Source organism: Quercus lobata, chromosome 2 (assembly GCF_001633185.2).
Source record: "Quercus lobata isolate SW786 chromosome 2, ValleyOak3.0 Primary Assembly, whole genome shotgun sequence".
Classification (NCBI taxonomy): Eukaryota; Viridiplantae; Streptophyta; class Magnoliopsida; order Fagales; family Fagaceae; genus Quercus; species Quercus lobata.
Genome location: NC_044905.1, coordinates 64363526 through 64381085, shown reverse-complemented (window position 1 = coordinate 64381085; position 17560 = coordinate 64363526).

Here is a 17560-nt window from a genome sequence, read left to right as displayed (position 1 = left end):
TATTCTTAGCTATTGTAGATTGTTTAGAAGCCATATAAGCTAGATGAATTTAATGCCCTACCTAGTTATGATTTGTCGACCGTGCCGCTAATATGATTTTGGATTGTAGAGTGGCATCAACTTCAACATGTCCCCCATCAATTTACCATGCAGCAACTTTTTTTTTTTTTTTTGGGTAAAACCAAAAGGCATTAAAAGAAATTAAACAAAATCAGCATAAGGAGGCCGCTGTCTCTCATAATATAGACCAGAAGTGTTATACAATAAAAGCATACATAAGTCCACCGGTGTACTATCAAAAAACATAAAATTTTGGCTTGAATATGATCTCATTCTAGCCAAAGCATTTACACACATGTTCGCTTCACGGAAACAATTCTTCATCCTCACTTGAGCAGTGGCAGCTCTAGAAATTTTTTTTAGGATGGTTACTAAGAAATTTAAATTACCACAATATTTTTATTGGTACCATTTTTTTAAAGAAAAATAAAATTAGAAATTATTTTTATTGAATAGTTTGAATGAGCTACAAATTTTTTATTCTTGTTTTATAATAGACTTTTTGTTGAATAGTTTTTTCACTTGTTGTCTTGTCTTGTTTTTGTTTGATTTATGTTTGTTGCTATTTGAGCTAATATTTATTATTGTTATTTAAGCTTTAAAATTTAAAAAAAAAAAAAGATTAAGAATTATGTTTGGAGGTAGAATTAATTTTGGTGTAATGCTACGTCCACAATATTTTTACAATAAATCTTATACAAAAAGCTGTTATTGGTGAGTAAAAATATATTAGTATTTGGTCCAAATTAGAATCAGTAACAGCTTACTACATTAGATTTGTTGTAAAATTATTGTAAAAATGTTATGAATGTAATAACACTACTCTTATTTTTGTTGAACTCAAATTTTAGTATTTCTCAAGTCAGGGTATTCAAAATTTTTATTAAGATGGTCACAATAAATTAGTTTAGCATATAACATTTTTTTTTGACAAATGTATATATATATATATATATGCATTTTTTTGCAAGTCAAGGTGGTCCTGTGACCACCCTGGCTTGCAAGTAAAGCTGCCACTGCACTTGAGGAATTTGGTTGATGAGGGTCCTGCAATCCAAGATAAGAGACACATGATGTAAGTTGCTATTAAATTCTTTAGTAACCCAACCAAGCACAACTTTAGCATCAAGCTCTATTTCAACAGCCAAGAGATTTTAAACTAATACAAAACCTTAAACCATCCCTAAGAGCCCAAAGTTTGGAACCCATACTAAATGCCACCCCAATAGAATGGGTGAAACCCTTAACCCAACTCCCTTTATGGTCCCGGATTAAGCCCCCTCCACTAGTCATTCCCAGATTACCCAACGAAGAGCCATCTGTAAAACTTCATCCAGCCAAACTCGCGTTTATTCCACCTAACTTGGAAATGTTGCCTCCTCTTAATCAAAACAGATCTAGAAGCACAAAACAAGAATTCATTAGCAACAACTTGTACTTCCCTATACAGATTACAGTTAAAAGGGGAGCTCTTGAACACCACATTATTTCTATGCAACCAAAGCATCCAAACTTCAAAAGAGAAAAACATTTTCCAAGGAATAGAGTTAAGAGCATAGTTTTTTTCCAGCCAAGAGAAAAGGTCCAAGGAGTAGAATTCATGAACAAAGGTGCAAGCTTGGGTATTATCCCAAAAGCACTAAGCATAAAGGCAGTTTCTAAGAACATGGATTATAGACTCACGGTCCCCAATACAAATCAGCTGGCACTTAACATCTCCCACTAAACCTCTAGACTCCAGAATATCTTTCGTAAGAATGTTGTCTGATAAGGATAAAAGAAGTGGTCAAATGAGATAAGGGTGACGGTACCTATTGGGCCGTCAGCCTTTGTTTAACAAACTGACGGCGCTATGAAGTGAAGAGTTCCACAGGCCGATGGGATAATAAAGATGAAGGTCGTCCTGAAGCTGACGGTATGTAGACCGAAGGCACAACATAGACTGATGGCACTAGACAAAGAATGCTTGCTAACCACGTTTGCGTGTATAAGTAAATGACTTGCTCTCCACGTTTCGTGAAACCTAAGAGGGATTCCTATATGGAAAGGATCCTGCAAAATACGCCCAAGGAGACTCCTATAAGGAAAAGACTTCTACTCCAAGGAAAAGGGGTCAAGCCCTACTACTATAAAAACCAAGTACCCTCACGAACCAAGGTACGCATAATTTACCCTCTCTAGCACTCTAGAGCAATGAGAATAGTACTGACTTGACCTTCGGAGGGTATTTGGCCGGTACCACACCGGTACTCTCTGCTAGGTCCTTTCTTTTTGTTGTGCAGGTGCTATTTGTAGCGCACGAGGACCGTGTGGCTTACTGGTGGTATTTTCGGCATCATCAGTTGGCGCCGTTTGTGCGAAACGTGTAGTGTAAGGTCATATTACCACTTCTTGGACAAAAGTCACATGGTGCTCACCCGTTCAATGGCAACCACTAACGACATTCAAGAGGAAGAACCACCCATGACCGCCCTCGAGAAGCAAGTCAAGACTCTCGCCGCGGCCGTGGAACATCTCACCCGACAAAATCGCGACCTGGAAGAGTAGCTACGCCAAAAAAATGCAGCACCAGACAACCAAGGTGCTGATCAAGAAGGAACCAGCGCCGACAAAAGAAACCCGGAGAGACCTCAGGCCAGCAATACCCTGAGCAAATCGGAGCGACAGAACGTGAGCCTCCCTTCCCTCGTAGATACAGCTCCACCACCTATTATCGCAGAGATGCAGGCCATGAAGGAATAAATGGAGGTTATGATGTACGCTCTCAAGGGGCGAGTGTCCAGCGATCTTAACGACCTTGTCAACCGGACTGACTCGCCGTTCACCGCCACCATCAACTCCTACCCCCTACTGAGTAAGTTCCGCATGCTACAGATAGACAGCTATGACGGGGTCAGGGACCCTCTGGACCACCTGGAGACCTTCAAGACCCTAATGTACCTTCAAGGAGTAGCAGACGCGATCATGTGTAGGGCCTTCCCTACAACGCTGAAGGGCGCAGCGAGAATTTGGTTCAACCGACTAACACCGAACTTTATCAGCACCTTCAAAGAACTCAGTGCTCAATTTACTGCACACTTCATCGGAGGCCATCGGTACAAGAAGTCTACGGCTTGCTTGATGAGTATGAAGCAGCGAGAGGATGAAACTTTAAGAGCCTACATATCCCGCTTCAACAAGGAGGCACTCTCGATCAACGAAGCCGACGATAAGATACTTGTTGCGGCATTCACGAATGGCTTGAAGAAGGGTAAGTTTTTGTTCTCTCTATACAAAAACGACCCAAAGATCATGTCGGAAGTACTTTATCGTGCCACAAAGTATATGAACGCTGAAGATGCGTTGTTAGCCTGAGAAGAGAGGCCCAGGAAAAGAGAAAGGCAAGAAGACACTCGGCAGGACCAAGGCCGAAAGAGGGCAAGAACAGGAGACTAAAGGGACGAGAGGCACCCTAAGCCCCTGGAAGGAAGATTCACGAGCTTCACTTCGTTGACAGCCCCGATAGATCAAGTCCTTATGCAAATCAAGGAAGAGGAGGCTCTGACGTTCCTAGGAAAGCTAAAGAGTGATCCCAACAAACGTTCCAGGGATAAGTATTACCGTTTCCACCGCGACCATGGTCATGATACGGCTGATTGCTATGACCTCAAGCAGCAGATTAAGGCCCTTATCAAGCAAGAAAAACTGCAGAAGTTCATTAGCAAGGAGAAAATGGATCCCCCCGCACAAGACCAACACCCCCGACGGGATAATGTGTGACCGAGACCCCCGATAGGGGACATAAGGATGATCGTAGGAGGAACGGCTGTCGCCGGGTCATCCAAGAAGGCCCGTAAGACCTACCTTCGGATGGTACAAAATGTTCAGTTGACGGGAGTCGTGCCGAAAATAGCACGAAGAGAAGGGCCCATAATCGGGTTCTCAGAAGAGGATGCACGACGCCTTCACCATCCACATGACGATGCGCTCTTCGTCAGCTTGCGGGTAGAAGACTACAACATGCACCAGGTGTTGGTCGACAACGGCAATTCAGCAGATATTTTATACTACCCAGCATTCCAGTAGATGAGGATTAATAGGGAGCGATTGATACCAACAAATGCCCCGCTCGTTGGCTTTAGAGGGAGCTGGGTATTCCCCCTGGGCGCGGTCACATTGTCCGTAATAGTGGGCGATTACCCTTAGCAGACAATCAAGGACGTGACATTTTTGGTAGTCAATTGCTCGTTTGCCTACAACGCTATCCTCGGACGACCCATGCTCAATTCATGGAAGGCGGTAACTTCCACCTACCACCTGATGATTAAGTTCCCGACTAACTACGAAGTAGGGGAGCTGTGCGAAAGTCAGATGGCCGCGCGCGAATGCTACATAGCCATGATGGAAATGGAGGATCAGGTTCAGGCTTTAAGCATAGAAGAGTACCGGACAGTAACGAAGCCAGTAGAGAAGTTAGAAAAGATACCCTTTGACAGTTCCAATCCTGGCCGAACGACCAAAATTGGAACACTCGCTAACCCCGCGGTCCGTCAGGAGCTCATAACCTTCCTCAGATGCAATCGAGACATATTTGCCTGGGTCTTGAGGATATGCCAGGAATAGACCCTTCAGTTATGGTGCACAGGTTGAATGTATCGCCCGCCTTTCCACCTATCCGACAAAAGAAGAGAGTGTTTGCCCCCGAACGAGACCGAGCCATAGCAGAAGAAGTCCGAAAGCTATAGGAAGCGAGCTTCATTAGGGAAGTGTACTATCCTGACTAGCTAGCAAACGTAGTAATGGTCAAAAAAGCGAGCGGGAAATGGCGGATGTGTGTGGACTTCACCGACCTTAACAAGGCCTACCCCAAAGATAGCTCCCCCCTCCCAAGGGTCAATGTCCTAGTAGACTCAACGGCTCGACACTTGTTGCTGAGCTTCATGGACGCTTTCTTGGGGTACAACCAAATCCGAATGCATAAAACTGATCAGGAAAAAACTTCGTTTGTGACTAGCCAAGGCCTCTTCTGTTACAAAGTGATGCCCTTCGGCCTGAAAAACGCAGGCGCAATGTACCAAAGACTTATGAACAAAATGTTCGCACAATAGATTGGGAGGAATGTCCAAGTCTACGTTGACGACATGCTAGTAAAGAGCCGGAGGGAGGAAGATCATCTGGGAGATCTCAAAGAAACATTCAACACACTTCGCTCCTACAACATGAAGCTTAATCTAGGAAAATGTGCCTTTGGAGAAATGGCAGGAAAATTTCAAAGATTCATGGTGTCTCAGAGGGGAATTGAGGCAAACCCGGATAGGATCCGGGCCATTATGGATATGGCACCACCAAGAAATGTGAAAGAGGTGCAAAGCCTCAACGGAAAAATAGCGGCACTGAATAGGTTCGTGTCAAGGGCAACAAACAAGTGTTTGCCCTTCTTCCGAACGCTAAAGAGATCCTTCGAGTGGACTGTCGAATGCCAGCAAGCATTCGAGGAATTGAAGGCTTACCTCTCCTCCCCACCACTGCTGAGCCCATCGCAGCCAGGAGAAGAGCTTTTTCTCTATCTAGCTGTCTCCCCCGCAGCCGTTAGTGCTACCTTAGTTAGAGAAGAAGAGAAAGTACAAAAACCTGTGTACTACGCAAGCCGAGCGCTTCGCGGTGCTGAAGAAAGATACCCGCCCATGGAAAAACTTGCCTTTGCATTAGTTACGGCAGCCCGCAAGCTCAAACCGTACTTTGAAGCTCATACGGTGAACGTCCTGACTGACAAGCCCTTACGATGGGCAATGAGCAATCCTGAGGCTACGGGTCGATTGGTGTTATGGGCTATAGAACTGAGCGAATTTGATATTCAGTACCGCCCACGGATTTCCATCAAGGGATAGACCGTCGCCAACTTCATAGCTGAATTCACTCATGACAAAGACAAGGGGGCAGCAAAATCTCCTCATTGGAGCATATATACGGATGGGTCGTCCAACAGACAAGCCGAAGAGGCCGACATTGTGCTACTATCGCCTGAAGGAGACACCATTGAATGTATGGTCCATCTCGACTTCCCCGCTACCAACAATGAATTAGAGTATGAAGCGCTGATAGTAGGGCTTGACCTCACCAAAGCAGCAGGAGCCGCGAGGGTAGTCATCTACTGCGACTCTCAGGTCATCACTAACCAAATAAATAGAGACTACGAGTGCAAGGGCGAAAGGATGAAGAAGTACCTTGATGAAGTAAGGGCGAGAGTGGATGACCTAGAAGCCAAAGTCATCCAAATTCCTAGAGGAGGAAACGAGCGAGCCAACCGCCTCGCAAAGGTCGCTTCAGCAGAACAAATGGTCATCCCTGGTAATGTACTCTCTTTCGTGCAGCTTTTTCCGCTAATAAATCCCAGCAACGTGCAGGAAATATGCTCCGACAGTAGCTGGACCGCGCCGTTAGTTTCATACTTGAAAGACGGGGTCTTACCAGACGAAAAGGAGGCCGTGAGGAAACTTAAGGTCCAGGCGGCGAGGTTCGTCATAATAAAAAACGTCTTGTACAAAAAAGGCTTCTCTCGACCATATTTGAGATGCTTGGGTACGGAAGAGGCAGACTACGTCATGAGAGAGGTACATGAAGGAATTTGCGGAAACCATTTAGAGTCTAGATCATTGGTACACAAACTTGTGCGAGCGGGGTACTATTGGCCCACCATGCAGGAGGACGCTGAAGCCTATGTCAAGGCCTGTGACAAATGCCAAAAGTTCAGCAATATTATTAGACAACCAACCGAAGAGCTGACCCCGATGACGACCCCATGGCCGTTCGCACAATGGGGGTTAAACATTATGGGACCATTCCCTACAGCAGTACGACAGCTGAAGTTCCTGGTGGTGGGCATTGACTATTTCACAAAATGGGTGGAAGCTGAAGTTTTGGCCACAATTACAGAGAAGAATGTGCGAAGCTTTGTCTAGAGATGCATTATATGCAGGTTTGGCATTCCTAGAGTCTTTGTCTCGGACAACGGGAGGCAATTCGACAACGAACCCTTCTGGGATTTTTGCTCACAGTTAGGAATAAAGAACCACTACTCCTCCCCCGCCCACCCTCAAGCTAATGGCCAAGTCGAAGTCACGAACCGATCCTTGCTCAAGATTATCAAGACTCGGCTCGAGGGGGCAAAAGGTATATGGCCCGAAGAATTGCCAAGTATACTATAGGCATACAGGACGACGGCAAGGACACCCACGAGAGAGACACCGTTCCGACTAACGTATGGAGGCGAAGCAGTCATCCCGACTGAAGTTGGGCTCACAAGCTACAGGGTGCACAACCATGATGAGAACAAAAACGACAAGGCTATGCGACTACAGCTCGACCTAGTGGACGAGATCAGAGCAGCAGCAGAACAAAGGCTCGCTAAGTACCAGGACCGCATGGCCAAACACTACAACTCTCGGGTCCGACACAGAGACTTCCAAGTTGGAGACCTTGTTTTTAGAAAGGTCATGGGCACTGCTAGGGACCCTACTCAAGGGAAACTCGGCCCCAATTGGGAAGGACCTTATCGATTTACGTAGTGGTAGAGGAAAGGCACTTACCACCTGGAGACGTTGGAAGGACGGAAACTGCCACACTAATGGAGCACCGAGCACTTATGAAAGTATTATCAGTAGGAGCAGCAGCATGAAGACCAACCCCTTTTTATTTACATTTCAGCAAATTTTAGTCTTACTCCTCAGATTTATCATTTACTTTAGTTTTTTGCAACAATACCTCTTTTTTGTTTTAAGCCCAAAATGCAGGATTTGGTTTTAGAATTACTTTTATTTACAAATGCATGGCAATAAGAGGAGTTTATTCAAAATTGCTGAAGTATCTATTTTAGAAATCTACGGTTTAAAGTCCACAGAAGTGGGCAACTAAGTTCACAAAAGTGAACAACCAAAACAACCAAGTCTATAACACACGGACTAAAAAGCCGCCAGTCCCATAGATGAAGCTATCATCATGTGGACAAGGTCCTGAAACCAACGGACCCACAAAGATGACAAGGTCATCAAAGCTAAGGCTAAAAGGCTGACGGTCCCATGGATGAAGCTATCATCATGTGGACGAGGTCCTAAAACCAACGGACCTACAAAGATGACAAGGTCATCAAGGTTAAGGCTAAAAAGCTGACGGTCCCATAGATGAAACTATCATCATATGGACAAGGTTCTAAAACCAACAGACCTACAAAGATGACAAGGTCATCAAGGCCAAAGTTAAAAAGCTGACGGTCCTAAGGGGTGAGGCTATCACCAAACAAACAAGGTTCAAAAACCCACGGGCCTACAAAGGTGAAAGTTCATCAAGCCCATAACAAACCAAAAACCAAAAAACTGACAGTCTCACCAAACAAATTAGGCCGGTATAGAGCCCATGGACTTACACTAAGCCCGTAAGATGGCTAAAAATTAGGAAATTGACGACCATAAAAAAAACAGTGCAACCAACGGGCGAAGCTGTAAACCGACGGGCTCCAGCAGATGGAACCAATAATTGGACGATCACTAAGCTGATGGACCTTGGGAAATGATGAACAAGGCCAAAAATCCAACTGGAAACCCGTAAAACCGACTAGGTAAGAAGAATATGCACATAAGTCATACCGACGGAGTCTTCCAACAGTTCAAAAACTGACGGGTCCCCAAACAGACGGGAATGTTTACCAAGACTTCGTATGGCGTAATCATTGATTAAGAGATATAAAAGCAACAAAAATAAACATAAACACAGCTGTATATAAACAAAAGCCCAAGAAAACCAAAAGGGCACTTAATCAATTGTTTGCCAAATAACTAAAATACAACGAGTGTTTGCAAAATAATTGAAATACAAGGTTGAAGTACAAATAAAAGAAAACTAAGGAGCCGGAGCATCAGCAAGGTTCCCGTCAGCTTATTGATCTTCAACGTTTACAATCACAGCTAGGATATTGGAAGCAAAAGGAGAAGGGTTTGCAGTAAGTTGGGCCAAGACAACAATCCCGTCAGACTCAGGAGTTGGAGTAGGCTGAGAGGAGTCATCACCTCCATCATCCATTGGAATTCCAGATAGGTCCAACTCTAGAAATGCTGACGCGACCTGCTTAAGGCAATTGTCAAAACCAGTGCCATAATATTCGGCGCAGGAGTCAATAAACGATTGTGTCACTTTAAAGTCTCGAACCGCGTCAGCCCCAGCAGTCTGCAGCCTTTGACCTAGATCTATCACCTCCTCGTTAAGCTTGTCATTCTGATGCTCAGCCTCCACTAACTTCTCCCTGACTTCCTTCAGCTCTTGGTTCAGCATACGGACAGCATCCTTGCACTGGGCTTGTTCATTCATCAGATTTGTATTGTACTTCCGTACCCGAGTGACAACTCCCTCTTTTGCAACACAACGGTCTTGAAGGGCCGTAACACACACCAAGGCCTAAGGAAAGAATATAGCCGTCAGTCAAAGTTCAAAGCAAAATAAAATCAAATCCAACCAAGAGGTAGCAAGCATACCCTGGCGAGATCAAAAAGGGCTGACGCCCCTAAATCTTTCTTCTCCAACAGGTCACAAGGCTCTATGTCCGTTGGCTTTATAAAGGACATAACCTCCCCGACGGCATAGTCCTTATGGGTCAGGAGACGGCAAAGGCCCCCGCTGACGAAACCCAATGAGGTCATTGCCCCTTTACCCGCACCATGGCTCGGCTTAAGGGGTGATTTCTCCTTTGTAGCACCGTCCCCAAAAGTGACGACGGCTTTCTTGGACAGACAACCATCACTCCCGTCGGGCTTCCTCTTTGCTTGCTTACTGACGACCTTGGGGGTTGACGAGGTCTCACCCCCCACCTCCTTTGCCCTTTTCTCCTCTTTCTGATGGGTCGCGGCAACCCTTATCCTCTGTTTGGCAGACTCTATCTCTACAATAAAAAGAAGTCGTCAGGATAAGAGACGGAGAAATAAACTGACGAAACCAATAAGAAATCTACTCACATCGACGAGAGAATTCCTCCAACTTTCGAGCTTCAGTTGATGGCTCTGGACCCCCCACAATATAAGTAAATTGTGTCAAGGATGATCAAATCCCTACACTTGCACTCCTCCAAAGGGATTTCCAGAACCCAACGGATGAACTCCTCCTGCTCGTCGGTTATATGGGGATGGGTATAAGTTGAAAAGGAAAAAGAAAAGGAATGTTAGTAGCGTCACTTCAAAAATAGAAGGAACATAGTTGACGAGATTAACCTGAATCTCTAACAAAAGCCCAAGTATTGTCAAAATAACCGTGGGGCATCGTCGCCCATTCCTCCTGACAGCAAACCCAATCTGTCCCTTCAACAAAAAAATACCTACTTTTCCAGTTCTTATTGGAATCTAGCATATTTGATACGAGCCTCAGATTTTTCTCCCGGGCATTAAAATGGTATGTCCCCTTAGACGAGGTGATATGATGGGGCCTGTAGCAGTAAAAGAATTCGTCTAAGGTAAACTGATGGTTTCCTCCACTTAGACGGCCCCACAAGACCTCAGCTCCTATGAAAGTCCTCCAAGCATTTAGGGCAATTTGAGTGATGGACAAGCCCAGGAAGTCAGCTAGCTGACGGTGTAGGGCCGTCAACGATAATCTTAGACCCGCAGCAAACATGGCATCATACATGCCCACGTCAGCTGTTCTCCTTGAGTAACAACTCTCATTCTCCTCAGGGAGACGGATCGGGATATGGTCTGCGATTTGGTAACGAGTGCGCAACTCCCTAAAAACCTTATCACTCATCCTAGGTAAAAATTTGTTGACGGCCCAATCCTTAGGGAGAATGAAAGGACGGTTATCTCCAGGACCTTCTGAAGTTCCTTCACTTGGTCCTTCATCCCCGTCACTATCACCTCCTTCGCTATCATCGCCGTCAACGTTTATATCACTCCCCTCACCTTCATCCTCTCCTCTTTCCTCTTTTACTTCATCCTTATCTCCCTCAGCATAACTCTCATCACCGTCAGCAGATCGGGCCGACGTCTCTCTCTCTGACGAAGGGGAAAAGTCCTCTGACTCATTACCAGAACCAAAGGCCTCGTCGTAGCCCGCTCCTTCGCAGACTGATGACTCCTTACACGACACGTCACTTGACATCTGACTACCTACAAGTGACGGATCCAATCTAAGTACCTAGGCTAACGTCCTCACTAATGAAATAGGCAAAAATAAAAAAGAAGAGGAGATGAAACTTACTGGTAAGATGGCCTTCTGGAAAGCTTCAGAAACGGCGACAAATAAGTTGACGGAAGTAAAGATTGAGCTGACGAAAAAGGGCGACGGTCTCTTTCTCAAGGATCAGCAGGAATGAAATAGAGGAAAATGAGGAGGAGGTGCTGTTTATATATGGGATAAAAGGGCGCGGAAGACGAAGCGACGCCCTCGTCAAAAGCAAAGCCAATAAAAACAAGCCACCTGTCCAAAGCATTAAGTGCACGGCGGCTTGAGGAGACCCATGTGAACAATATTCTCGCCTCTTTAGAAAATAACACAATCAACTGAGGCATTAACTCCATAACCCGTCAATATAGAAAGTGACGGAGGTATGGAGTAGGGGGCAACTGATAAGGATAAAAGAAGTGGTCAAATGAGATAAGGGTGACGGTACCTATTGGGCTGTCAGCCTTTGTTTAACAAACTAACATCACTATGAAGTGAAGAGTTCCATAGGCAGACGAGATAATAAAGCTGAAGGTTGTCCTGAAGCTGACGGTATGTAGGCTGAAGGCACAACATAGACTGACAGCACTAGACAAAGAATGCTTGCTAACTACGTTTGCGTGTATAAGTAAATGACTTGCTCTCCACGTTTCGTGAAACCTAAGAGGGATTCCTATATGGAAAGGATCCCACAAAATATGCCCAAGGAGACTCCTATAAGGAAAAGACTTCTACTCCAAGGAAAAGGGGTCAAGCCCTACTACAATAAAAACCAAGTACCCTCACGAACCAAGGTACGCATAATTTACCCTCTCTAGCACTCTAGAGCAGTGAGAATAGTTCTGACTTGACCTTCAGAGGTTATTTGGTCGGTACCACACCGGTACTCTCTGCTAGGTCCTTTCTTTTCATTGTGCAGGTGCTATTTGTAGCGCGCGAGGACCGTGTGGCTTACTGGTGGTATTTTCGGCATCATCACTGTCCAAAAAGCATTTCCATAGGAAATACTGAATTTTAGGCAACATGTCAAGCGTCCAAATCCACTTCCGGGGGAAGGAAGGGTTTAAGGTTAGAATCACCATTGTACCTAGTCCTGTTGATATGGATGTCAAGCTACATCAGATAGACTTGAGCGGCAAGATGGACACAAATTAGGCACATGAACATGGAGTGCACATTGATACCAGGAACACTCGTGCCTAACATGTCCACAATGCACCCAACATTGAGAGGGCTATGCAATATGGTGATGCATATATGGAGTACTACCATAGCATCACTCGCTGATATATCAATTGCCATAGTGCTAGGTGGGATTTCATGATAAGGCTATAATCATGATTTTAAAAACCGGAACGGTCAAAGAATTGAAAATTTGACCTATTACCATTTTTTTTTATTCTTGACCTATTTTGACCAATTTTTTGCCGATTTCCCTAGTTTTTACCGATCTAATTCCATGTTCGGTTCCCTATTGAACCAGTCAATCCAATCCAGTATTTAAGACAGTGATTATAATGTTAATTATATTTGCTTGCATGGCTTGTGTTCCATCTACTAACACTACTAATTTAAATGACAAGTTCACTTCCAACTCTGGGAGCTCAATGAGTCCTAGCTAGGTTATGAGAACTATAATGACATCCTAAAAGCCCAGGAAGTTGTGAGTGAGAGTAGTAGTATAACCAGCAAAAGAAAACACAAATAACATACATAAAAACAAGTTTCAAAGAAAATAAATTTGTTACATATGTAACTCGATTATTTTCTAATGAAATTTAGACATACACAAACATTGAAATTGGTATTTTACATTGACATTTAACTTCTATCTATTACATCAATTCTATGAATATGATAAATCCTAAATGAAGAGCAAGGAATCCCTTATCTAAAGTTTATGATTTATGTATCAATTTTTTGCTTATGTTGTTCCTTTATTTTCAATAATAATCCTTATTTTTTATTCTATTTTTCAACATTTGATTTCCTAGGTATGAAATGAACTTATAATCATGGAATTGGCCTGATCATTAGATTATAGATATTGCTCGCGGTGCAAATGCCATTAGGACTCTGGTTGCAGGGCCTAGCACAAGCCCAACTCTTGCATACAAGTGAGGTGGTTCATGCCCTCCTCAGATGCTATGTGTTGCACATGTTTTAGATGTGACTTGTATGCCGAGGATTACATTGTTGTTCCCAACTCCTCTCCACTCTTAACAAATATGGACCTCAAGTTTGACTCATCCACTCCTTCTATATATTGACTCTAGGTCATCCTTATTAGGGATGGCAAAAAGTACCCGACCCACGGGTACTTGGCCTGACCCGTGAAATAGTAGGGTCGGGTGCGAGTTTTAGTAATACCCGCCACAAACCCGAACCCGACCCTGACCCCGACCCGAATACAATAAAATTATTAAAATGCCCTAATTCTCTCTCTCTCTCTCTCTCTCTCTCTCTCTCTCTCTCTCTCTCTCTATATATATATATATATATATTATATCACTAACTTCTTACAAACCCTAAACCTAATCAATCTTAAATTCACAATTCTCAGCCACTGCCCCTCAATCTCTTATTCTCACCGACCCACCCTCACTCTCACTCTCTCAGTCCATTGCTAGCCACCCCCCCTTAAGCCCTCCCTCAACCTCGTCGTCAAGGCTAACTCGGCCAACTCGCCTTTCACTCTCACTCTCATTATGTTTTGATTGATTTCTATTCCCCTGCCAACATGCTATCGTCCCACCATACAACTCACCCAAACCACCACAACCACAACCAAGCCTAGAAAACAAGATCCAAGAAAAAAAATTCTTCACCGATGGATCATCCCAAATTCTCGCCGTCGACAAGTCAAAACTCTTGTCGATCATGAAGATCTCCACAACCACTATGAGCCACCCCTCACCTGTTACAGACCCAAAACCAATTAACTAAAAATACTGACCGCCACCTACGAACCAATCACCAATCCCACATTGCTCCACCAACAACCACCGATAGAAGAACGTAACGTCCATCGCTAGCTGCGGACTCACATCACATGAAGCTGTTGTTACACTGAAAGTTTCTTTTTCTTTTTCTCTCAGTAAAGTGAGGGGAATTTGTCATGTGTTTGGCTGGGTTTGACATTATTGTGAGCCAAATTCGTTCCCTTTTTTTGTGTTTTGTTCTTCAAATTTGCTAATCTTCCTTCCAGGTTTGCAAAATTTCTGGGATTTGTTGGATTTTTGGTATGGATTGGTTTGTTAGATCTTGGCATCCATTTGGATGGCAAGAAAATTTCCAAGAAAATGTTGTGATTATTATTCATTTTTGGGTTCTTTACATGTATATTCAATGATTTCTGTGATTTCTGCGTTTATGATTTTGGGTCGAGGCCTGTGGGGCTCGATAGGGCGAGTTTAGGTTTTTTTTTTTAAACTCGTTTATTAAACGGGGTGGGTTCAAATAACGGGGGCGGGTTTGGGCATAAAGAAACCCGACCCATTGCCATTCCTAATCCCCATCCATGACCTACTATGACCTCAGACTGCCTCCATCCATGACCTATGATAACCTTAGGCCAACCTTATCCTCTACTCATGTTTCTCCTAGGTTTCTCCTACCCACCACCAATGTTACGCCTTGGTCTCCCCCACTCACCACCCATGTTGCACCTAGGACTTGGTAGCTCTCACATGATATTCGTACACACCTTTAGCCTTCCCACAACACATTATGAGGCAATGTCTAACAACTTGACCCAAACACATTCACCTCCTACCTCATTCTTCCCCATCACATTAAGGATCCGTTTAGTTGGAGGAGTGAAAAAGTGGAAGGATAAAAAAGATTTAGTTTTCTCCCATTTGTGTTTGGTTGGGAGGATGGAAAAGTGGAGAGATAGAAAACTTATTTGTTTGGTTGAGAAAAAAATAAGATAATGGAAAATGAAATTAGTATAAATTTACAATTATGTCCCCATTAAATTAAACAAAAAAGTAACACATTTTTTTAGCAAAAATATTGTGTATGTGCAAGTGGACGAAGAAAAGAAAGAAAAAAGGCATTTGGATGAAACAAACAATAGGACGAAAAAAAAAATGCAACTTGGCTGGATGAAACCCATGTGCAAGTGCACATGGGCATTTCTAGTTACACAAAAACCCTCCCCTCAGTTTTCTCCCCACTTTTAGGAAAAAACTTTTTGGTGAACTCAAGTAGAAAACACCGAGGCTCCACCATCTCTTTTCCCTCTCTCCCTCTCAACTAAACACCCTCCAAAAAGTTTTGCTTCCCATTTTCTCTTTTTCTTTTTTTCTTTTTTTTCTATTCTCCCTAAAATCCACTCAACCAAACATACCCTAAGGGTTTTGTTGGCTACAGGTCCAGGAGTATAGAAGTAATGTCATCCCATGACCCAGGTTGAGTAGGCCAATGTGCCCTAAGCAGAGGTTTCACCTTCTATGCAGCCGCATGATGCACACATTGAACAACCATGAAGAAATCCGCCATGCAACCCGAAACCGTGTAATTGCGGGACATCTACGTATTCTTAATAGAAGAATAGAATGGTTTTTGTTCTCAATTTATTCTAGTACTAGAAATTTCTCTGAATTTATATATATGATAGGGCTAAGTGTTATATATGGATTGAGGGAAAAACCCTTGGACATGCTAGGTAAATGGAGGAAGACAATGTAGATATATGGATTGCATAAAATGGTATAAATGAGGATTTGTTTTAATAAATTTTTTCTTTTCTTTGTGCCCATTATCAGGACAACTATTGTAAGAGATCCAAGACACATACAACAGAATTGTAACACAAATCAATCCATTTAGTTTTTAAGATATGCATTCATGCTCGCTTTGTCATTGTATAGTATGGGTTGATACCTTTGGGGTTCTATAAGCATACATTTATTTATTTGTATAAGCGTACAAGTATATGGGAGGTGTACTGTATAATATGAATTTCTATGGTCACTTGCAGGCCCCATGGAAAGGAGGGTGTAACTTGCGTCTGGGCAAAAGAATGTTGGTAAGAGAGAACGCTAGATGTGTTCGTATATTATTTAAACAAGTTCAGAGACGGAACCAGGCATAGTAGGTATATATTTAAAACATTAAATAGTAGGTATATACCTACTATTTAATGTTATAGAATTTGTAGTTATTGTATGTATATATTTAAGATTTTAGAAAAAAAAGCCCAAGAAAAATTATATTTGCCCCTCCACCGCTCTCCTCTCCCTAAAGAATGAAAACTGACCCCTCTCAAACTTTTTTTTTGATGAACGACCCCTCTCAAACTAAATTAACCCAAATACCCAAAAACTAAATGGTTACGTGGCCTATTCTTTTGGCCCATGACCCCCTACTGAAACAATTTTTTTTTTAGTACAAATACAAACCCACTTTACAAATTTGAAACTCCTAAAATAATAATCGAGAGAGAGATTTACACACACACATATATATATATATATAAAATACCTTTTAACTTATTCATGGTATTACACAATTAGTTAACAGTTTTATATGCTATTAACTTCTTTTTTTCCAAGTATGATTAGTAGTTATTGTAGACTGTTTATTACGATTTGTTTTTCTTGTCAGTTGTAAGTTATTTTTATATAGGATTCTATAACATTGTGTATCATCTGTGCATATATATATTGTTATATGATGATAGTTTATAAAGTTATTTTGCCTTTTGCAACTAATTAGTTTTCCGAAAATAAATACAAAAATTTTAGAATTCATTGCTAATGATGCAACATTACCTACCCTACCTTTAATGACGTATCTCAACTTCTTAAAAATCCACAACCAAAATTTCTTAACCGTTTTTTTTATTATGAAAGAAGATTTTCTAAGGAACTCTATAATTTTGAACATTAAAAGAGAGATTGCAACTAAATTTTGTACAAAGTCCATCATATATGATTTACTGGGAATTAAAACAACAACGTCGAATTCTATTTTAATAGATAATTTAGTTTAAATTACTAAGAAACAATTATTTTTTGTCGTTTCTTTTGTTGATTCTATGTTTATATTCAATAGATGTTAGATTGGATTCGCATGAAAAAAAAAAATAGTATTCATGTTTGGCCCCTCCAACTTTAAATCCTAGTTCTATCCTTGAACAAGTTAAATGATTCATTAACTAAGTCATGTGACTAAAAATGCATGTAAATAGTCATTTGAGTTGCTATGTAATGGATTGTAAGAATTTTCCTCAAAATTGTAATATATTAGTGCTTCTCAATCCAAAATTATCTCTCTTCTAAAATCTTGCTAGATTTTTTGATAAATCGATCCTTTA